This window comes from Oncorhynchus mykiss, chromosome 22 (assembly GCF_057628025.1).
Source record: "Oncorhynchus mykiss isolate SJ-2025 chromosome 22, ASM5762802v1, whole genome shotgun sequence".
NCBI classification, from domain to species: domain Eukaryota; kingdom Metazoa; phylum Chordata; class Actinopteri; order Salmoniformes; family Salmonidae; genus Oncorhynchus; species Oncorhynchus mykiss.
Genome location: NC_143043.1, coordinates 46165077 through 46181594, shown reverse-complemented (window position 1 = coordinate 46181594; position 16518 = coordinate 46165077). Strand labels below are relative to the sequence as shown.

The window sequence follows — 16518 nt, the reverse complement described above, 5'->3', positions numbered from 1 at the left end:
ATCCGTAATTTCGGTCAGGTGGCAGCTCCTCTCACAGCCCTTACTTCTGTCAAGACGTGCTTTAAGTGGTCCGTTTCCGCCCAGGGAGCTTTTGATCTCCTCAAGAATCGTTTTACATCCGCTCCTATCCTTGTTACACCTGACGTCTCTAGACAGTTCGTTGTCGAGGTTGACGCGTCAGAGGTGGGCGTGGGAGCCATCCTTTCTCAGCGCTCCCTCTCTGACGACAAGGTCCACCCATGCGCGTATTTTTCTCATCGCCTGTCGCCGTCGGAACGTAACTATGATGTGGGTAACCGCGAACTGCTCGCCATCCGGTTAGCCCTAGGCGAATGGCGACAGTGGTTGGAGGGGGCGACCGTTCCTTTTGTCGTTTGGACTGACCATAGGAACCTTGAGTACATCCGTTCTGCCAAACGACTTAATGCGCGTCAGGCGCGTTGGGCGCTGTTTTTCGCTCGTTTCGAGTTCGTGATTTCTTATCGTCCGGGCTCTAAGAACACCAAGCCTGATGCTTTGTCTCGTCTCTTCAGTTCTTCAGTAGCCTCCACTGACCCCGAGGGGATTCTCCCTGAGGGGCGTGTTGTCGGGTTAACTGTCTGGGGAATTGAGAGGCAGGTAAAACAAGCGCTCACTCACACTCCGTCGCCGCGCGCTTGTCCTAGGAACCTTCTTTTCGTTCCCGTTCCTACTCGTCTGGCCGTTCTTCAGTGGGCTCACTCTGCCAAGTTAGCCGGCCACCCTGGCGTTCGGGGTACGCTTGCTTCCATTCGCCAGCGTTTTTGGTGGCCCACCCGGGAGCATGACACGCGTCGTTTCGTGGCTGCTTGTTCGGTCTGCGCGCAGACTAAGTCCGGTAACTCTCCTCCTGCCGGCCGTCTCAGGCCGCTTCCTATTCCCTCTCGACCGTGGTCTCACATCGCCTTAGATTTTGTCACCGGACTGCCTTCGTCAGCGGGGAAGACTGTTATTCTTACGGTTGTCGATAGGTTCTCTAAGGCGGCTCATTTCATTCCCCTTGCTAAGCTTCCTTCTGCTAAAGAGACGGCACAAATCATCATCGAGAATGTTTTCAGAATTCATGGCCTTCCGTCAGACGTCGTTTCGGACAGAGGTCCGCAATTCACGTCTCAATTTTGGAGGGAGTTTTGCCGTTTGATTGGGGCTTCCGTCAGTCTCTCTTCCGGCTTTCACCCCCAGTCTAACGGTCAAGCAGAACGGGCCAATCAGACTATTGGTCGCATCTTACGCAGTCTTTCTTTTCGTAACCCTGCGTCTTGGTCAGAACAGCTCCCCTGGGCAGAATACGCCCACAACTCGCTTCCTTCGTCTGCGACCTGGCTATCTCCTTTTCAGAGTAGCCTCGGGTACCAGCCTCCGCTGTTCTCATCTCAGTTCGCCGAGTCCAGCGTCCCCTCCGCTCAGGCTTTTGTCCAACGTTGCGAGCGCACCTGGAAGAGGGTCAGGTCTGCACTTTGCCGTTATAGGACGCAGACTGTGAGGGCTGCTAATAAGCGTAGAACTAAGAGTCCTAGATATTGTCGCGGTCAGAGAGTTTGGCTCTCCACTCAGAACCTTCCCCTTAAGACGGCTTCTCGCAAGTTGACCCCGCGGTTCATTGGTCCGTTCCGTATTTCTCGGGTCATTAATCCTGTCGCAGTTCGACTTCTTCTTCCGCGATACCTTCGTCGCGTCCACCCGGTCTTCCATGTCTCCTGCATCAAGCCCGTCCTTCGCGCCTCCGCTCGTCTTCCCCCCCCCCCCCCCATCCTTGTCGAGGGCGCACCTATCTACAGGGTCCGTAGAATTTTGGACATGCGTCCTCGGGGCCGTGGTCACCAGTACCTCGTAGATTGGGAGGGGTACGGTCCTGAGGAGAGGAGTTGGGTTCCCTCTCGGGACGTGCTGGACCGTGCGCTGATCGAGGATTTCCTCCGTTGCCGCCAGGTTTCCTCCTCGAGTGCGCCAGGAGGCGCTCGGTGAGTGGGGGGGTACTGTCATGTACTGTCATGTTGTGTCTTGTCTCTGTCCTTTCCCTTCACCCTGTCTCCCTCTGCTGGTCGTTGTTAGGTTACCTTTTCTCCCCCTCTTTCCCCCAGCTGTGCCTTGTCTCCTCCTAACCACCTCGTCACCCCTTTTCCCACCTGTTCCCTTTTTCCCTCTGATTAGGTCCCTATATCTCTCTCTGTTTCTGCTCCTGTCCTTGTCGGATTCTTGTTTGTTGTGTTTCATGCCTGAGCCAGACTATCGTCATGTTTGCTGTAACCTTGTCCTGTCCTGTCGGAATCTGCCGGTCTATCTGAGCCTACCTATGTTTGGTTATTAAAGAAGCTCTGTTTAAGTTAGTTCGCTTTTGGGTCCTCATTCACTCACCATAACATTGAGAGTGACAACCTTGTCTCTTTGACAGTTGGAATGATTGAGAGTGACAACCTTGTCTCTTTGGAGGTTGGAATGGTTGAGAGTGACAACCTTGTCTCTTTGGAGGTTGGAATGATTGAGAGTGACAACCTTGTCTCTTTGACAGTTGGAATGATTGAGAGTGACAACCTTGTCTCTTTGGAGGTTGGAATGATTGAGAGTGACAACCTTGTCTCTTTGACAGTTGGAATGATTGAGAGTGACAACCTTGTCTCTTTGGAGGTTGGAATGATTGAGAGTGACAACCTTGTCTCTTTGACAGTTGGAATGATTGAGAGTGACAACCTTGTCTCTTTGGAGATTGGAATGATTGAGAGTGACAACCTTGTCTCTTTGACAGTTGGAATGATTGAGAGTGACAACCTTGTCTCTTTGGAGGTTGGAATGATTGAGAGTGACAACCTTGTCTCTTTGACAGTTGGAATGATTGAGAGTGACAACCTTGTCTCTTTGACAGTTGGAATGGTTGAGAGTGACAACCTTGTCTCTTTGGAGGTTGGAATGATTGAGAGTGACAACCTTGTCTCTTTGACAGTTGGAATGATTGAGAGTGACAACCTTGTCTCTTTGGAGGTTGGAATGGTTGAGAGTGACAACCTTGTCTCTTTGACAGTTGGAATGATTGAGAGTGACAACCTTGTCTCTTTGGAGGTTGGAATGATTGAGAGTGGCAACCTTGTCTCTTTGACAGTTGGAATGATTGAGAGTGACAACCTTGTCTCTTTGGAGGTTGGAATGATTGAGAGTGACAACCTTGTCTCTTTGGAGGTTGGAATGATTGAGAGTGACAACCTTGTCTCTTTGGAGGTTGGAATGATTGAGAGTGACAACCTTGTCTCTTTGGAGGTTGGAATGGTTGAGAGTGACAACCTTGTCTCTTTGGAGGTTGGAATGATTGAGAGTGACAACCTTGTCTCTTTGACAGTTGGAATGATTGAGAGTGGCAACCTTGTCTCTTTGGAGGTTGGAATGATTGAGAGTGACAACCTTGTCTCTTTGGAGGTTGGAATGATTGAGAGTGACAACCTTGTCTCTTTGGAGGATGGAATGGTTGGAGGTTGGAAGGGGGGGGGTTAGAGAGGGGAAGAGTGAGAGAGTAAGGGAAACAGAGAGAGGGGGGGTAGAGAGGGGAAGGGTGAGAGAGCAAGAGGGAGAGGGGGGGTAGAGAGGGGAAGAGTGAGAGAGAAAGAGGGAGAGGGGGGGTAGAGAGGGGAAGAGTGAGAGAGAAAGAGGGAGAGGGGGGGTAGAGAGGGGAAGAGTGAGAGAGAAAGAGGGATGGGGGGTAGAGAGGGGAAGAGTGAGAGAGAAAGAGGGAGGGGGGTAGAGAGGGGAAGAGTGAGAGAGCAAGAGGGAGAGGGGGGTAGAGGGGAGAAGAGTGAGAGAGGAAGGTAAACAGAGAGAGGGGGGGTAGAGAGGGGAAGAGTGAGAGAGCAAAAGAGAGAGATGAGGTAGAGAGGGGAAGAGTGAGAGATGGGGGGGTAGAGAGGGGAAGAGTGAGAGGGGGGTAGAGAGGGGAAGAGTGAGAGGGGGGGAAGAGTGAGAGGGGAAGAGTGAGAGGGGGGGTAGAGAGGGAGAGGGGGGGTAGAGAGGGGAAGAGTGAGAGAGCAAGAGGGAGAGAGGAAGGGAAACAGAGAGAGATATAGAGAGGGGAAGAGTGGGAGAGGAAGGGAAACAGAGAGAGAGAGAGCACAATTAGACCCAACCAAATCATGAGAAAACAAAAAGATAATACTTGACACATTGGAAAGAATTAACAAAAAAACAGAGCAAACTAGAATGCTATTTGGCCCTACACAGAGAGTACACAGTGGCAGAATACCTGACCACTGTGACTGACCCAAAATTAAGGAAAGCTTTGACTATGTACAGACTCAGTGAGCATAGCCTTACTATTGAGAAAGGCCGCCGTAGGCAAAACTGGCTCTCAAGAGAAGACAGGCTATGTGCTCACTGCCCACAAAATGAGGTGGAAACTGAGCTGCACTTCCTAACCTCCTGCCCAATGTATGACCATATTATAGAGACATATTTCCCTCAGATTACACAGATCCACAAAGAATTCGAAAACAAATCCAATTTTGATAAACTCCCATATCTACTGGGTGAAATTCCACAGTGTGCCATCACAGCAGCAAGATTTGTGACCTGTTGCCACGAGAAAAGGGCAACCAGTGAAGAACACACACCATTGTAAATACAACCCATATTTATGCTTATTTATTTTATCTTGTGTCCTTTAACCATTTGTACATTGTTAAAATAGTGTATATATATAATATGACATTTGTAATGTCTTTATTGTTTTGAAACTTCTGTATGTGTAATGTTTACTGTTCATTTTGATTGTTTATTTCACTTTATATATTCACTTTATATATTATCTACCTCACTTGCTTTGGCAATGTTAACACGTTTCCCATGCCAATAAAGCCCTTGAATTGAATTGAATTGAATTGAGAGCAAGAGAGATAGGTGGGGAGGGGGTAGAGAGGGGAAGAGTGGGAGAGGAAGGGAAACTGAGAGAGAGAGGGAGAAGTCTGCATCACTCAACAGCTGGCTGACATCCAATCAGCACAAGACTCTCCCTTTGGGAGTCAGTTTCCGTGGCGACCGGGTCCTGGTTAGAACAACAGCTTTCTCTCTCTCTCCCACTGTTGGGGTCCTTGACCCCTTGCCTAAGCTATAAAACAAAAGTCGCTCCTCGGTCAGAAAGCTGGTCCAGAACAAAGAGAGGCAAAGATAAAATACTTTTATGGATCAATGTTGTGGATCAGTGTTGCAGTTACAGATGGAGTTTGAGACCCATAAATAAACAACATTGTACAACAATGCCCCCTGAAACCATGGTACATAAAGAGCTATTGCCCAACATCAACAGACAGTAATGTGAAGTTGAGGGCCAGCACTAAATACTGGGGTCTGTGAACTTTCAATTCCATGTGGTACTGTTAAACTGTATGGAACACTGGCCTCCCCAGAGTGTCGGTAGACAGGAGGAGAGCGTTCTGAACTCATTAAGACATTTTACTCTCCTATCTGGGTAGCGTGACAGCACAGCTCAAATAAGTGTGTCAACACAGTAAAGCAGCCCTGACGTTCCAATTGGCTCCCTGGCTGTAGCCGGCCATGGGGGAATTAGGGGTAGTAGTGTACGGTGTAGTCTTCACAAACTACTGCGACACACAGTGGAGAATGTGAAAGCCGGCACACCAGCCAGTCTCTCCCTACAGGCATAAGTTATTCTGTGGAATTCTACTGTATTTCATTTCAGTCCATTTTTAGGGTGAGTTGTCTCCAGTTGTCCAACATCTTATTTGTTTATCATTCTGTTTACCGACTTTCTATTCATTTAAACTACTATGCTGACAAAACAATATAAACTAGACTAGAGTATGTTAGCATTCTAGCTACATGGTCACTGCTGGAAAGTATTCGGGCCCCTTCTCCTTTTGTTACGCTACAGCCTTATTCTAAAATGGATCAAATAAAACGTTTTCCTCATCAATCTACATTCAATACCCCATAATGACATCACAATACCACATAATGACATCACAATACCCCATAATGACATCACAATACCCCATAATGACATCACAATACCCCATAATGACATCACAATACCACATAATGACATCACAATACCCCATAATGACATCACAATACCCCATAATGACATCACAATACCACATAATGACATCACATTACCCCATAATGACATCACAATACCCCATAATGACATCACAATACCACATAATGACATCACAATACCCCATAATGACATCACAATATCACATAATGACATCACAATACCACATAATGACATCACAATACCCCATAATGACATCACAATACCACATAATGACATCACAATACCCCATAATGACATCACAATACCCCATAATGACATCACAATACCACATAATGACATCACAATACCCCATAATGACATCACAATACCCCATAATGACATCACAATACCCCATAATGACATCACAATACCACATAATGACATCACAATACCCCATAATGACATCACAATACCCCATAATGACATCACAATACCCCATAATGACATCACAATACCCCATAATGACATCACAATACCCCATAATGACAAAGTGCAAACAGGTTTTTAGAAATGTTTGCAAAAGTATTAAATATAAAAAACAGAAATACCTTGTCTACATAAGTATTCAGACACTTTGCTATGAGACTCGAAATTGAGCTCAGATGCATCCTGTGTCCATTGATTATACTTGAGATTTTTCTACAACTTGATTGAAGTCCACCTGTGGTAAATTCAGTGGATTGGACATGATTTGGAAAGGCACACACCTGTCTATATAAAGGTCCCACAGTTGACAGTGCATGTCAGAGCAAAAACCAAGCCATGAGGTCGAAGCAATTGTCTCTAGAGCTCCGAGGCAGGATTGTGTCGAGGCACAGATCTGGGGAAGGGTACCAAAAAATGTCTGCAGCATTGAAGGTCCCCAGGAACACCCTGGCCTCCATCATTCTTAAATGGAAGAAGTTTGGAACCACCAAGACTCTTCCTAGAGCTGGCTGCCCGGCCAAACTGAGCATTTGGGGGAGAAGGTCCTTGGTCGGGGAGGTGACAAAGAACCCAATGGTCCAGAGTTCCTCTGTGGAAATGGGAAAACGTTCCAGAAGAACAACCATCTCTGCAAATTCCACCAATCAAAATTCCACTAATCATGCCTTTATGGTAGAGTGGCCAGACGGAAGCCACTCCTCAGTAAAAGGCACATGACAGCCCGCTTTGAGTTTGCCCAAAGGACTCTCAGACCATGAGAAACAAGATTCTCTGGTCTGATGAAACCAAGATTGAACTCTTTGGCCTGAATGCCAAGGGTCACGTCTGGAGGAAACATGGGACTATCTCTACGGTGAAGCATGGTGGAGGCAGCATCATGCTGTGGGGATGTGGGAGATTAGTCAGGATCGAGGGAAAGATGAACGGAGCAAAGTACAGAGAGATCCTTGACGAAAACCTTCTCCAGAGCACTCAGGACCTCAGGCTGGGGGGGAAGGTTCACCTTCCAACAGGACAACGACCCTAAGCACACAGCCAAGACAATGCAAGAGTGGCTTCGGGACAAGTCTCTGAATGTCCTTGAGTGGACCAGCCAGAGCCGGACGTGAACCTGATCAAACATCTCTGGAGAGACCTGAAAATAGCTGAGCAGCGATGCTCCCTATCCAACCTGACAGAGCTTGAGAGGATCTGCAGAGAAGAATGGGAGAAACTCCCCAAATACAGGTGTGCCAAGCTTGTAGTGTCATACCCAAGAATACTCGAGGCTGTAATCGCTTCCAAATGTGCTTCAACAAAGTGCTGAGTAAAGGGTCCCGAATACTTATGCAAATTTGATATTTCAGCTTTATTTATTTTTGAATTTGCCCACAATTTTTTTAAATGTTTTTGCTTCGTCATTATGGAGTATTGTGTGTAGATTGATGAGGGGGGGAAAGTCAAGTGGTCTGAATACTTATTCAAGGGCTTTGATGAACATGACTCTGGAGGATAGCTAGAACACTGTTGCTTGATGAAACTGGGGACTCTGGAGGATAGCTAGAACCCTGTTGCTTGATGAAACTGGGGACTCTGGAGGATAGCTAGAACACTGTTGCTTGATGAAACTGGGGACTCTGGAGGATAGCTAGAACCCTGTTGCTTGATGAAACTGGGGACTCTGGAGGATAGCTAGAACACTGTTGCTTGATGAAACTGGGGACTCTGGAGGATAGCTAGAACCCTGTTGCTTGATGAAACTGGGGACTCTGGAGGATAGCTAGAACACTGTTGCTTGATGAAACTGGGGACTCTGGAGGATAGCTAGAACCCTGTTGCTTGATGAAACTGGGGACTCTGGAGGATAGCTAGAACACTGTTGCTTGATGAAACTGGGGACTCTGGAGGATAGCTAGAACACTGTTGCTTGATGAAACTGGGGACTCTGGAGGATAGCTAGAACACTGTTGCTTGATGAAACTGGGGACTCTGGAGGATAGCTAGAACACTGTTGCTTGATGAAACTGGGGACTCTGGAGGATAGCTAGAACCCTGTTGCTTGATGAAACTGGGGACTCTGGAGGATAGCTAGAACACTGTTGCTTGATGAAACTGGGGACTCTGGAGGATAGCTAGAACACTGTTGCGTGATGAAACTGGGGACTCTGGAGGATAGCTAGAACACTGTTGCTTGATGAAACTGGGGACTCTGGAGGATAGCTAGAAACACTGTTGCTTGATGAAACTGGGGACTGGAGGATAGCTAGAAACACCGTTGCTTGACAGGGAAAATGCATATGACCTTCAGTTGAATGAATCCCAGCCCCACCTCACCCCATCAAAGCCCCAGGGTGAGTAAACCCACTCTTAGCCAGGAGGAACCTCTCATTATAAGATCCATCAATTCTGCTGCTTTTCAATTCATCTCCTTTGTTTAACTAAGGTAATTACATGGGTTTGAAATCAGTCTGACCGAATGTCAACTGTCCCAGATATTTTTTTTAGATTAGACTAGCAGGACAACAACACAGTGGGAAGCACTATTTCACTCCTACAGCAGTATAGAGTAGTGCCTGGTGGTGGTCTGTCTCCAAGAGGGATGAGAGACACATACACAACTACACACACCCACATGCACAACTACACACACATGCACAACTACACGCACACATAAATACACGCGCTTGCTATGGAAAAGGAGGGAGAGTATTTCTGACTGTGGCACTTCTAGCTCCCCATGCACACATTCACACAGGCATTCAATGACATTTCACAAACACAGATGGACGTGTGAATCCACATGTGCTGTACATCCTACACAGATGGACGTGTGAATCCACATGTGCTGTACATCCTACACAGATGGACGTGTGAATCCACATGTGCTGTACATCCTACACAGATGGACGTGTGAATCCACATGTGCTCTACATCCTACACAGAAGTTCTAAAATACTCATAACCCACCATCTCAAAGTAGAGGAGTGACTGACTTCATTACTACTTGTATTTGTGAGAGGTATTGACATGTTGAAAGCACTGAGCTGCCTGTTTTAAACGACATAGCACACAGCTCAGACACCCATGCATACCCCACAAGACATGCCACCAGAGGTCTCTTCACAGTCCCCAAGTCCAGAACAGACTATGGGAGGTGCACAGTACTATATAGAGCCATGACTACACATCAGGTAACAGATGCAAGCAGTAAAATTAGATTTAAAAAACGGATAAAAAAAACACCTTATGGAACAGCAGGGACTCTGAAGCAAAACTAACATAGACAGAGACATGCATACACAAACATTATAACATATGCACTATACACACACGTGCACATGGATTTTGTGTTGTAGATATGTGGTAGTGGAGCAGGGGCCCGAGGGCACACACTTTGTGTGCTTTGAAAATTGTATAACTGCCTTAATTTTGCTGTACCCCAGGAAGAATAGCCAAGGCAGCAGCTAGTGGGGATCCATAATAAATACAAATACAAGTCTTGTCTTGAAAATGTCTCCTCTCCATCCTTTGTTTTCCTGTGTAACTGTTTGTGGGCCTGCTTCATTCAAGCCCATCCCAGGATGCTATTAGCAGAAAAATATGTGGTTGTCTCCATCTCCAAAGTAACCTCCAGGCCCACAGTGTAAGGAGACAGGTGATCTGTCCTATACTAAGTGAATAATCAGACAGGCGTACTGTTGTGACAGGATAACTGATCTGAGGTCTGTTTAGAGTTGCTGCGGCTGTACCTCAGAGCAGGAGGAGACTGGTTTAGTTTGGCACCTCCTAGACAGACAGAATAACTGATCTGAGGTCCGTTTAGAGTTGCTCCGGCTGTACCTCAGAGCAGGAGGAGACTGGTTTAGTGTGACACCTCCTAGACAGACAGGATAACTGATCTGAGGTCCGTTTAGAGTTGCTCCGGCTGTACCTCAGAGCAGGAGGAGACTGGTTTAGTGTGACACCTTCTAGACTGACACTGACTCTGAAAGAGATCTGGAGGGAACAAGGTCACCACAGTCATGGAACCTTGCTTGGTGTAATACGGACTCTTCTCACCTTGTCAGATTGTCAGACCCTGCTTGATGTAATACAGACTCTATTTTCTCACCTTGTCAGATTGTCAGACCCTGCTTGATGTAATACGGACTCTATTTTCTCACCTTGTCAGATTGTCAGACCCTGCTTGATGTAATACGGACTCTATTTTCTCACCTTGTCAGATTGTCAGACCCTGCTTGATGTAATACGGACTCTATTTTCTCACCTTGTCAGATTGTCAGACCCTGCTTGATGTAATACGGACTCTATTTTCTCACCTTGTCAGATTGTCAGACCCTGCTTGATGTAATACGGACTCTATTTTCTCACCTTGTCAGATTGTCAGACCCTGCTTGATGTAATACGGACTCTATTTTCTCACCTTGTCAGATTGTCAGACCCTGCTTGATGTAATACGGACTCTATTATCTCACGTTGTCAGATTGTCAGACCCTGCTTGCAGTCAAAAGATTCAACAGTGAGAACGTGTCTGAGGTGGAAAATGTTTAGTCTTTATTCACTTCATTACATTCAGTTCTGTTGATGAAAATAACTCACAACGGTTCCTCAGGAATGGACTAACGGTGAAATTAGACTATTGACAGTTGCTTTATTTCATCCCTTGCAGAGTAAGCTCTATGTGTTTGACCGAGTCCTGCCACCCAACACAGCCCAGGAGCATTCCTGTGCCAAGCAGATCGTCAAAGGTCAGAGACACTCTGTCCTGCAGTCTCTTTATCTGACCTCTTCTCCTCCTCACCGTCATCATCATCATCATCATTTCATCATCATATCAACTCAGCTCCAGAGCTATTATGAAAGACGTAACCCCAGTGTCTGCATTTTGTAGATGTGCTGGGCGAGTACAATGGAACAATCTTTGCCTATGGCCAGACCTCATCAGGAAAGACCCACACCATGGAGGTAAGTCAGAAGGACATTTTGATGCCTCATAGGGATTTGTGCTAGAACCAAAGAGATTATTTTAGAGATTAGATTAAGGATAGCAGACGTTAGGCTTCAGTGAAGCTACTGTGCAAGTATGACCATTAGCAGCTAATCTGATGGAGTTTTACAAGCCAGTACAAAGGAGAGGCTCATGGAACATAAAACCATTTAAAGAGGAGCTGGAGGTACAGACTAAAATCAGGTTTACCTTTTGGCCTTGCTGCCTGCATCTGTAGGTGATCTAGTGACCCATTGGCTGAGCTGGTTTTGACTGGAGTTTAAAGGGATAGTTCATGCAACATCTATATTTGGATTAAATTACCCTTACCTTGATTTGTGTCTGAAGGCCCATGGTGACAGAATCCACAATAATCCATTATGTACTTCTGTCTACAGCCTGGAGTTGGCATACTAGCATCGTCAGACTTCATGAATGGCAACAGCCGGACCGATGTTAGCAGAGCTGCACTGCAAGCCGAGACATCATCAGAAACACTTCAAACTAAGTTTGGTAGTTAGTGGAGTTAGCAGGGATTTTTTAACATGTATACTGCTAAAATAATTGCTGGAACTTAGTTCCTCAACACTGAAACTATTACCTCACGTAGCAACAGCACAGGGCATCTGTATGTGTCTTCCATTGATGATGTCCTCCTGGGGCCGGCACTTAGACGCAGATTGCTTTCCGGATAAACATAGGAACCGGTAAACCATAGGAAGTATCAGAGCATTTAAAATGTTTCATTGCAAAATGACAACATTCTCGCGTGGAAGAAAACCTGGACAGGTTCTTTGTGAGTATTGACTCTACCAAACTTAGTTTGAAGCGTTTTTGAAGAAGTTTCGTCTTGCAGTGCAGGTTTGCGAACATCGGTTCGGCTGTTTCCATTCATTAAATAAAGTACATAATGGATCATTGTGGATTCTATCACCATGGGCCTTCAGACACAACTCAAGGTAAGGGTAATTTAACACAAATATATATTTTGCATGAACTATCCCTTTAAAATGATTACCTCAGTCATAATCCCAACATGAGTTCAAAAGCGAGTTTTAGACGATTAAACATAGTGTTGCGGAAACATGTTTTTTACAGGCGGATCGAAATTGTGCTGTGGTTACTCAGGCGGCCGACACTTGAGATTGTCAAACATGTTTGCTTCATTTAAGGGAGGTGCCAGTCAGTATGCATATACAATAAATCACCGACAGACTTTTCAGCAAAAATCTCTCTCATGCTTGTGTTGCGGAAGAAAATGTCTGGTTCTCCTTGAATGGGAACATTCCCAGCAGTCCTTCCCTCCTGCTGGGTCTTCCTTCCTGGCATACCCTTATTTAGGCTGACTGCCTATGCCAGACGGCACGCCAAAATAGCAGCGAGGTGTTACGCCGCCATGATTCACATGATGTGCCACCATGCGATTCCACATACATATATCCACATAAATAGCCTCCTATTCAGCTGCAGCCGTTGCCCTGGAAACAGCCCAGAGAGCCTTCAGCAAGCCTCAGGATAAAATTGGAAAATATTTATTCCATTATTCCTCAGCAGCTAATGGAAGGGCGGGGAAGCGATGGTGGCAGTATGATTAGCTTCCACGCTGCCAGCCTGACTAGAATGTAAAACTACCCTTGATATGTGCTTAATCTATGATGCTATTATACATCTCCCTATCCTCGTCTACCTAGCCAGCATCATATTACCATATGAATGGCATCAGCCCTGAGGCAAATGACAGACTGTGATAGTCCATTACATTTCTATTGTCAAATCAATATCATTTTTATTATGTTTGGGCTGGATTAGGAGAGGTAAGACTGAATGAGGGGACTAAAGTAAAGGAAGTTCAGGCTGGCAAAGGAGCTTGTAATGAAACCCCTTGAGGTAACATGTATATTTCTCATCAGTAGGAGGACCCGGGCCTTATGAAAGCTAAGAGGGATAAGGCCTTTGTTTGAGGAGAAATGGTGAGTGCTTTTTCCCTCTGTAATGAACTTGTATTGCTACTTGCCATTTCAACTTTTGCGAATGCTAAGTGTTGTAGTCTATCTTGTTTATTTGATGAGGAGTGTGTTTTTTTCCCAGGACAAGCTACATGACTCTCAGCAGATGGGTATTATCCCCGTATCAGCAGGGACATCTTTGACCACATCTACCCCATGGACGAGAACCTGGAGTTCCACATCAAGGTAACAGACACACCATGGCCCCTCTGGAACCCTGGCTAGGTTCCACATCAAGGTAACAGACACACCATGGCCCCTCTGGAACCCTGGCTAGGTTCCACATCAAGGTAACAGACACACCATGGCCCCTCTGGAACCTGGGCTAGGTTCCACATCAAGGTAACAGACACACCATGGCCCCTCCGGAACCTGGGCTAGGTTCCACATCAAGGATAACAGACACACCATGGCCCCTCCGGAACCTGGGCTAGGTTCCACATCAAGGTAACAGACACACCATGGCCCCTCTGGAACCCTGGCTAGGTTCCACATCAAGGATAACAGACACACCATGGCCCCTCCGGGAACCTGGGCTAGGTTCCACATCAAGGATAACAGACACACCATGGCCTCTCTGGAACCCTGGCTAGGTGCTCAGTGTCCATGTAATTTAGGCTAGCTTGCCTTCAGAGCAAATAGTCTATGTTAAGATATAATTTATCAGGATTTGTCAATATATGAGAATGTATATTATGATGTTATGAAAGTGTATGATCAGTGTATTATGTGTACCATATACAATGTGAATGGAACAGGTGCTGTGGTGGCTGAGGGATAGTCCAGTAGTAACCCAAATGGAAGGTCACAACACAAAAGCCTAGGAACCCGAGTGCTGGTCTGTTAGAATAGTGGGTACTTCGCCAAGGACAAGACTGGCACAGGAGTAATGCTGTCAAAGTCCTGTTTATTAACGGTTTGTTTATATGCAGTGTGTGATATACATTATATGACCAAAAGTATGTAGACACCTGCTTGTCAAACATCACATTCCAAAATCACGGGCATTAATATGGAGCTGGTACACGCTTTGCTGCTATGACAGCCTCCACTCTTCTGTGAAGGCTTTCCACTATAAGTTGGAACATTGCTGCTATGACAGCCTCCACTCTTCTGTGAAGGCTTTCCACTATAAGTTGGAACATTGCTGCAGGACTTGCTTCCATTCAGCTATAAGAGCATTAGTAAGGTTGGGGCACTGATGCTGGGCGATTAGGCCTGACTCGCAGTCGGAGTTCCAATTCATCCCAAAGGTGTTCGATGTGGTTGAGGTCAGGGCTCTGTGCAGGCCAGTCAAGTTCTTCCACACCAATCTCAACAAATCATTTCTGTATGGACCTCGCTTTGTGCAGTGGGGCATTGTCACGCTGAAACGGGAAAGGGCCTTCCCCACAAAGTTGGAAGCACAGAATGATCTAGAATGTCATTGTCTGATGTGGTTTCAAGAATTCCCTTCACTGGAACTAAGGGGCGTGGCCCGAACCATGAAAAACAGCCGAGAACATTATTCCTCCTCCACCAAACTTTACAGTGGGCACTATGCATTTGGTCAGGTAGCATTCTCCTGGCATCTGCCAAACCCATATTCATCCGTCAGAGTGCCAGATGGTGAAGCATGATTCATCACATAAATACATTTGAACTACATTTGATATCCAGTGATTCAGCAAAAGACCGCCCATTTTCTGTGCTACCACTCAAATGTTGTGTTTCTGTTTATTTGTCCACACAGACATGAATGAGCACAGTTCTCGCAGTCACAGCATCTTCCTGATCAACATCAAGCAGGAGAACATAGAGATAGAACTGAAGCTGTCAGGACAACTTTACCTGGTGGATCTGGCTGGTAATGAGAAGGTGAGAAGTCTACCTGGTGGATCTGGCTGGTAATGAGAAGGTGAGAAGTCTACCCGGTGTATCTGGCTGGTAGTGAGAAGGTGAGAAGTCTACCTGGTGGATCTGGCTGGTAGTGAGAAAGTGAGAAGTCTACCTGGTGGATCTAGCTGGTAGTGAGAAGGTGAGAAGTCTACCTGGTGGATCAGGCTGGTAGTGAGAAGGTGAGAAGTCTAGCTGGTGGATCTGGCTGGTAGTGAGAAGGTGAGAAGTCTACCTGGTGGATCTGGCTGGTAGTGAGAAGTCTACCTGGTGGATCAGGCTGGTAATGAGAAGGTGAGAAGTCTACCTGGTGGATCTGGCTGGTAGTGAGAAGGTGAGAAGTCTACCTGGTGGATCTGGCTGGTAATGAGAAGGTGAGAAGTCTACCTGGTGGATCAGGCTGGTAGTGAGAAGGTGAGAAGTCTACCTGGTGGATCTGGCTGGTAGTGAGAAGGTGAGAAGTCTACCTGGTGGATCAGGCTGGTAGTGAGAAGTCTACCTGGTGGATCTGGCTGGTAGTGAGAAGGTGAGAAGTCTACCTGGTGGATCTGGCTGGTAGTGAGAAGGTGAGAAGTCTACCTGGTGGATCTGGCTGGTAATGAGAAGGTGAGAAGTCTACCTGGTGGATCTGGCTGGTAGTGAGAAGGTGAGAAGTCTACCCGGTGTATCTGGCTGGTAGTGAGAAGGTGAGAAGTCTACCTGGTGGATCTGGCTGGTAGTAAGAAAGTGAGAAGTCTACCTGGTGGATCTAGCTGGTAATGAGAAGGTGAGAAGTCTACCTGGTGGATCAGGCTGGTAGTGAGAAGGTGAGAAGTCTACCTGGTGGATCTGGCTGGTAGTGAGAAGGTGAGAAGTCTACCTGGTGGATCAGGCTGGTAGTGAGAAGGTGAGAAGTCTACCTGGTGGATCTGGCTGGTAGTGAGAAGGTGAGAAGTCTACCTGGTGGAGCTGGCTGGTAGTGAGAAGGTGAGAAGTCTACCTGGTGGATCTGGCTGGTAGTGAGAAGTCTACCTGGTGGATCAGGCTGGTAATGAGAAGGTGAGAAGTCTACCTGGTGGATCTGGCTGGTAGTGAGAAGTCTACCTGGTGGATCTGGCTGGTAATGAGAAGGTGAGAAGTCTACCTGGTGGATCAGGCTGGTAGTGAGAAGGTGAGAACTCTACCTGGTGGATCTGGCTGGTAGTGAGAAGGTG

At 46.6% G+C, this 16518-nt stretch overlaps 1 pseudogene across 1 annotated transcript in view; it reads left to right on the top strand.

Annotated features, from left to right (window-relative positions):
* LOC110502149 (kinesin heavy chain-like) overlaps window positions 1-16518 on the top strand; it is a 42576-nt pseudogene that overhangs the window by 7246 nt on the left and 18812 nt on the right. Inside the window, exons 2-7 of the transcript XR_016490457.1 lie at window positions 11127-11205; window positions 11349-11422; window positions 11843-11957; window positions 13557-13636; window positions 13728-13740; window positions 15183-15307. The product of XR_016490457.1 is annotated as a kinesin heavy chain-like (transcript). The remainder of the gene's footprint in view (window positions 1-11126; window positions 11206-11348; window positions 11423-11842; window positions 11958-13556; window positions 13637-13727; window positions 13741-15182; window positions 15308-16518) is intronic.